The 6821-nt window shown below is 40.4% G+C and overlaps 1 long non-coding RNA gene across 1 annotated transcript; it reads left to right on the top strand.

Moving 5' to 3' along the window:
* Nucleotides 1–312: 312 nt before the first annotated feature.
* On the top strand, nt 313–5060 carry LOC106899606. Its single transcript, XR_001414063.1, has 3 exons — nt 313–364; nt 454–481; nt 1009–5060. It is a non-coding gene; the product is annotated as an uncharacterized LOC106899606 (long non-coding RNA).
* Nucleotides 5061–6821: the final 1761 nt, after the last annotated feature.

Here is a 6821-nt window from a genome sequence, read left to right as displayed (position 1 = left end):
AAAATTGTCCAGTCTACAGAACTGGTAGTCTAAGAAACAAATGGAAATACCCAGAGAAGAACTCAAGCAACCTAACCTGGTTTTTGAATGAATGTTGCCCTCTTTTTGTACAGTATAGGTGGGACTGACAATAGATTCAAGTCATCTGCTATGAAACATTATTTGCTTTGCCATGGGCAATTTCAGATGCAGCAGCCAACACTGATTGTTCAAGTTGAGTGACACCAGCATTTGTGATATGAGATGCAGCCCCCTTTTTCTTCTTTTTCTTTTTTTTTTTTTTTTTTTTTTTTTTTTTTTTTTGAAGATGATGAAAAGAATCAAAATTATAGGGACCTTCCTCACCCGAGAAGCACAGAGCCAGGTAAGTAGATATTTTTGCAAATTCTCTTAACAGAACCCCATATTTTCAGCCTGACAATACAACACTGATATGATCCTCTTCTCTCCTAGGAATGAGAATTCAAGATCCAGCAAGAAGGTAAGCTACGTAGCTAGTTATAACAAATTCCACAACCATTCCAAAAAGATTTTTCCTAGAAAACCTTTCAGTCTGAAATTCAAATATTCTTTGAAGTCAATTCTTTTGCAAAATTTTCTGGTCCGTTTAATTTTTCTGTAATACCTTAAAGTACATGTAGAATGTGGTAACTTACTCTTTTGTTTCCTTGGATAAGGAGCAGTCAGTGGGATTTTTTGCTTTACCCTGCTAGTCTGAGTGATTCATCTTGCCTTCCAAAATGATTACATGTCCATCAATCCAACTGCAAACCCTTTTTGAAAACTCCTTGCCACTGTTATATATGCTGAATAAATCGAAGCCAAACTATCTCAAGTATATGTTTCTGTGACAGAATAAAATGAAGTCTAGAATTATAACTGTCTGTAGCTGGAACTGAGAGCTATTTCAGCATTGAGCAAATAAACCAACCAACCTTCCTATTCCTTACCTCCCTCATTAAAGCCACTAGGAAGTGTGTATAACCAGTATTTGATCTTTTTCTGCAGCATCCAGAGGAGCCTGTGGAAGCAACCACCTGAAACAATCCTCTCCACCTGTAGCTTCATGTGCCTTATCTCCGAATCACCGCGTATGGGCTTTCTTCTGGCACTGAGTCAGTCTGCTTATTGTTAAGTGTTTCCTCATCTGTTTTTGGCTCCATGATGGATTTCTCCTGGACCCTGAAAGTGGTGAATAGTTTTGAAGGAAAATAACCCCACTGAAGCAGAATACAATTTGAAGAACCCTCCACATGTTATTGCTAAGTCCGGGGAGCCTTCCTTCAGGATTAATAGTTCCTAAATTGCTTCGATGGCCAGGGCTAGCCGTGTTCTGGGAGGCACAGCAAGTCTTAGGTGGCCTCCTTAGCTCTGGTTTTGCCTCAGATTGTTTTCACTCCCGTTTCCTCCAAGCTGTCTTTCCTCCTCAGCTGCTCTTCTTCCTCTCTTACTCTCATGGTGTTGCTCTTCTGTGCAAATATACGTAACTTAAATCACGGTTGCTGTGGTTACACTTTCCGCTCTTTCTATTTGAGTATTAAATTTTGCTTTATTTTTAATCAAACCACATCACATTTATTTTTGGGGTCACAGAAGCATATTTGGCATGTTTAAGTTACCACTGTGAGGTTCTTCTCCAAACAGAATTCAAACCATTATGTTACAATCTGTACCAGACCCTTCCTAGCAGCTGTGTTTATACAGCTCCTAGTAAAATGGGCCCCTGATTAAGATTTTGAATAGCGCATTCACTGTAAAAACGGTGTTTTGAACCAGCTAAAGCTATTAAAAAAATTGGGATAATGTATGATTAAAAGTTTTGGTTTGAAGAAATGTCAGTGGCAACACCCTGCCAAATTTTTGGCCCAAAACATCATCACCGATAGTATCACAAAGATAAAGTTACCGGAATTTAACCGGGTAAGAAATGCTTTTCTTTTGCTTGCTTAAAAAAATAGCTAAAAAATTCATGTGACAGAGATTGAAAATTATATGTTCAGAGTAGTCACAGAAATTGGTTGAAGTTTGGTAAATTATATGAAACTGAGGACAGTAAATAGCCATTCTGTTCCTGCTGTGCCAGACAATCTCTGAGGTTGGAGAAGTGAGAGTTGGTATGCCAGCAGCAAAGCCTTCTGGTGTGTAGGGAGCCCTGCAGGCTTCCAAAGTGTTAAGGCTGGGAAGAAAAGGTACCTCATCTGGGCTGTTCCCCACTGTGGAGCTGGCAGCTGCATTTCCGATATTCTGCAAGTTTGGCTGCTTTTTTTTTTGCTGCAGGTACTGGCATTGAACAGAACCAGTAAGCCTACATTAAGGCAGGGAAACACAAGTGCTGCTTCTGCTCCATTAAACTGGAATACATGATTAAAGGACCAAAAGCTACTTCAGCTGACAAACTCCATACTTAAATGTTTTTTAAATTGTAAACTAAGAGCAAAGATTTATAAGTTTGTGTCATGATCCATAAATCTAGATCTCTTCTTGTCCTTTTACTCTAGACAAATGGCTTGTAGAGGAAATTGTAGTGGTTTGGATAAGTCTAGGTTTCAACAGTCAGCCCTCTTAGGTCAGACTTGTAAGAAACATCTGTAATTGTTTGAGGAATTTGGCAGACGATCTTGTACTTAAATCACATTTTCCCCTTTGAAAGTTGGAAATGTCCATGTATAAATTAGACACACAAGCCATATACCTCTGCACTTGTGGAATTAGACAAGGGATCAACTTGCTGTTACCTTGTAAATCCTACTGCAAGGTAAGAGCAAGTTGATACTTTGCTGTAGTAAAAGAGACCAGCTTAAGGTTCTTTAAAACTGTGTACCTTTTTTGTGCCTCAGAATAAAATCTCATGGTTTTAAGGGGAGTTGCCATTAAGTGGCAGGCTACTTCAGTGTTTAGAATTTGCCTTTTGGTTTGGATTTTCTAAGACTGAAATCAAAAGGTTCTTTGAATAAAATTACACAGACCCTCCTTTCCAGGCAGAATTGCTCTTATGTGCATAGTTGTCACATACTGGGCCTCTTGAGTCCATTTAACATACAGTTGTGCGTAGTCTGTCCAGAATCATCTTATCTTGCAATAAGATCATGTGAATTCAAAGTATATTAAATTTAATCCTGGTTTTCAGGATTATACCCTGCAAATTCAAAATTGCAGAGTATAAGCAAGGCATAATGTTCCTGACTGCTCATTATAAAAAATGAGGCCCAGCTCATTGTGAAGTAAGTCTTTGGTTCTGCCACTGAAAGCAGAATTCGGTAAACAGACTTCAGTGGGAAATTCAAGCTGATGTCTGGTGACCTTTGTCAAGCAGAACAAATGTTTGCCACGTTTGCTAGAATTGTGTTAGTGCTGGATGCTTCTGGTACAGCCTGAGCAAATGAAGTTTAAAAGTCTGGCTGGCTATCAGCAAACGTTGCCTTTTGATGGAGTCCACAAATGCTGTAGCATAGACCCTCCAGGCAGGAATTTGAGCCTCTGCTTTATTTGATGCCAGATCCTTTAATAGCTTCAGAAAGTGATTTTGCTTGTATCGGAAAAGCATGATGAAAACAAGCAAAATCCAGAATAATGTGTTAAAATTAATTCCCATATGTCAGATTCCTGCACAGAATGTCCTTTGGTGGACACAGTAGTTGTCTGAACAACCTGAGGAAGAGGCAGTCACACAGATGCTGCATACAGGCTTCATCTCTGTATCTTCCAGCTCAGGAATGACAAAGAACAGCTATTAAATATTTAAGCTTAGCTCAGCTCTTAGTGGATAAAGAGCCAAAACCAGGCAAGAACCCCTCCACCACTGCCACCCCCCCCAAAAAAAGACAAAATTTGCAACTGCTCGTTATATCTAACCTATAAGACCTAAAAGGTGATTCAGAGACTCATCTGTGTTTCTGACCTTGACCACTCACACTGAAATGCTGGTATGTTTACTGTGGAAATGCCCTCGGTAGCTTTGAGCTCGAGGATGTACTGGATTTCTTCCTAGCAGCGTGCAGTGACCAGTCTTGTGTGATGCCAAGCCTTTACATATTCAGCACCCTGCTTTATTTTAAGGACAAGCTTAGTTGGTTGTCAATAGTCCTTCTGAGGCAAGGATTTTTACCATGGGCTGATTGAGTGAGAATCACGCTAGAGGAAATCAAGCTGGGAGAATTGCCTCCCTTGAAGCCATTCCTGGAACAAAAAATGCCACTACTGTCTTCAGTATGTCACTACTGTAGCACCATGAAAAACAGGCTTACTGTTTTCTTGCAACGCTTTCCGCCACCTTCTTTGCCCTTGTTTTCCTTTCTGTCCTCTATACTTTTTCTTTACTGCTCTCACTTCCACATTCAGTGTCCCCCTCTGTTTTCACTTACTCCTTTACACACTTAATCTGAGGCAGTCAGTTCTAACTGGGTTTTTTTTTTTGCCTTTACTCCCTGGGAAACATCCATATCTTTTCTGCTCCCTTCCCAGGGCTTTTTCATATGCCAGCACTGGCACGTCTTCAAGCCTCCCTGCTCCTCCAGCCAGGCAAGTAGTTGATGATAACAGACGGGGCGCCGGACTGGCCTCAGCTGAGTATCTCCCCTTTGGGATGTTCTTGGTGGCCACTGCCATGCTGGATGCAGCATGGCCCAGTTTCTCTGTGTGTGCTGGGGGTGGCAGGAAGGGTTGGCATAGACAGCACAAAGCAATCTGGCATCTTCCACAATTGCATTTATTTTCCCTATGAATATAGGCTTCCTTTTCAGGAAGATTACCTGTTTGGAAGACATTTTTCGCATCTTCAGGGGAATACAGTGTAATATTTCTCTCGCAAGCCTGTCTGAACCACTTCAAGAAGTTGCAGTGAGTATGTTGGAACTGATTGGCAGGTGTCAGTCACTGGTTATACATCTTCAATGTTTTTCTTAGGCAGGCTGAATTGCCTGATACAGCTCTCTGGAATGTAGCAGGGGGCAATGCAGCATTTTCATTTAATTGCTTGTGGAGATAGCTGCAGGATTGTGGTGTCAGAAAATATTGCTAAATCTCAGGGGATTTCTTGGCATTTTGTTGCCACAATAAGGTCATAGTTGTCACAGTGGCTTAGTACAGCCACAGAATATATGTACAATTATTTATGTGGCCTGAAAATGTAGTGCAATAATAAAATACTCTACGTATCTGCAACTTGCATTCGAGTCTTCTTATGCTATTTTTGTTCTTTGCTGTATTGTTTAAATTCGTGTTTCTCATATTTGATATTTATAAAGATGTTAAGAAGAGTTGTATGCTGTCAGTCCAGTAACATTTTGCAACCTGTCTTAAATATGATCCTACTTGTGGGTTTGTGTCTCTCAGCTGTCTTTATTACCTAGGCATTTCAGTTTTGGACATCAATATTTATAAGGAATTTGTTCCACAATAGAAGTACCATTGCATTGTTAATACCAAGATGACAAGTGGCCTGAAAATGAGGTGTCGAGCAAACACAGGCAGTTTCCACTTGAGGTTTTTCAACTGTCCCGAAGCCCAGCTGGTCCATGTTGTAGAGCATTTGCAAAGTAAGATTGATGCAGTACAGAACTACTGATGAATTACAGGAAAGCAGTCACTTGAGACAAAAATGAGGTTGCTGTGTCTCCACCCATCCCCTAGCAGGTCAGAAGCTAGCTTTATTTGAGAACATAAAGCTATCTGCTTTTCTGTGTGTCACAGTTGAAATTTTCTTGCTCTCTGTATGCAAAATATTAGCCTCTGGCAGGCGTGGCTTTTTTCAATAGGAATTATCTTAGTTGCACAAGTGTGAAAAATGCTTTCTCTGTATTGTGTTTTTGAAGATCCTTTTCTCACACTGTAATCTTTGTGTCTATTCCTTTTGTCTCCTGCGAGATGTTTCAATTCAAGCGTTATGATTAAGTCAGAAGAGCATTCACCCTGTGAGCAACACGAAGAATGCTCCAATTACCTTCTTACCTGTATCTGTGGGATTAGACCATGAACTCTTCAGCTGAAAACATCTCTGGCAGGTTGCTCATATGCACAGTCATTCTGGCCTGAGCAGAATTGCTTACATAAGTAAAAAAAACCTCAATGTGATCTTGCAATGCTACGTAGCAAACTCATAGGTACATTCATCACAGTAGAGTATTAGTGGAGGAGCTTTCCTTATGCTTCTTTGTGCTTTTACTGTTTCCATGTGTCATGGCCTTGGTGTCTTTCACTTCTGGCTTTGTTTTTAGTAGGAGCGTTGTTTCTCTGTTGTCATACATTTGAGAATTCACTGCTTTTTCTCCCAGAACTTAAACTGGAGAGAGATTTTCAGTATGTCTTGTAGAAGAGATCTGAAATCCAAACTAATCAGACTGATCTGATAAAATAGGTTTTAGACTTAATCTAACACCAACCTGCTGTTCTGTAAAAAGCATATGTTAGTAGTGTCTATTGTGTGTAGCCACAAGACTGGGGTGGGGGGGAAGCCTACATGTAGGATGACTGCTTTCTGCTACTGCAGCAGCAAAGAATTTCCTAAAAACACTGAACGTGAATATCCAAGTCCAGTGTATTAGCCTAAACTTGCTAATAAATGTTTGTGCACAAACCCAGCCTCTCTGAGAAAGGAGCTGAAAGCTGAAAGTCATCTCTGGAAACCTGGAGGATTTTTAAGGTGAACAGGGAGATGAGGAAGAAAAATATGATTTTCAGGCTGTAATGAAAGATGGCTTTGCAGGACGTATGCATGCAAGGAGCCTGAGGGAGGAAGTGGAAGACAGAAAATTCAACATTTTTGAACACTGACAAATCACCTGGCTATGCTTAATGATCTGACAGCATCTTCTCACCAGCTGCAT

Source organism: Calidris pugnax, unplaced genomic scaffold, assembly GCF_001431845.1.
Source record: "Calidris pugnax isolate Ruff unplaced genomic scaffold, ASM143184v1 scaffold32, whole genome shotgun sequence".
Taxonomy (NCBI): domain Eukaryota; kingdom Metazoa; phylum Chordata; class Aves; order Charadriiformes; family Scolopacidae; genus Calidris; species Calidris pugnax.
This window is presented reverse-complemented; position numbering and strand designations above follow the sequence as displayed.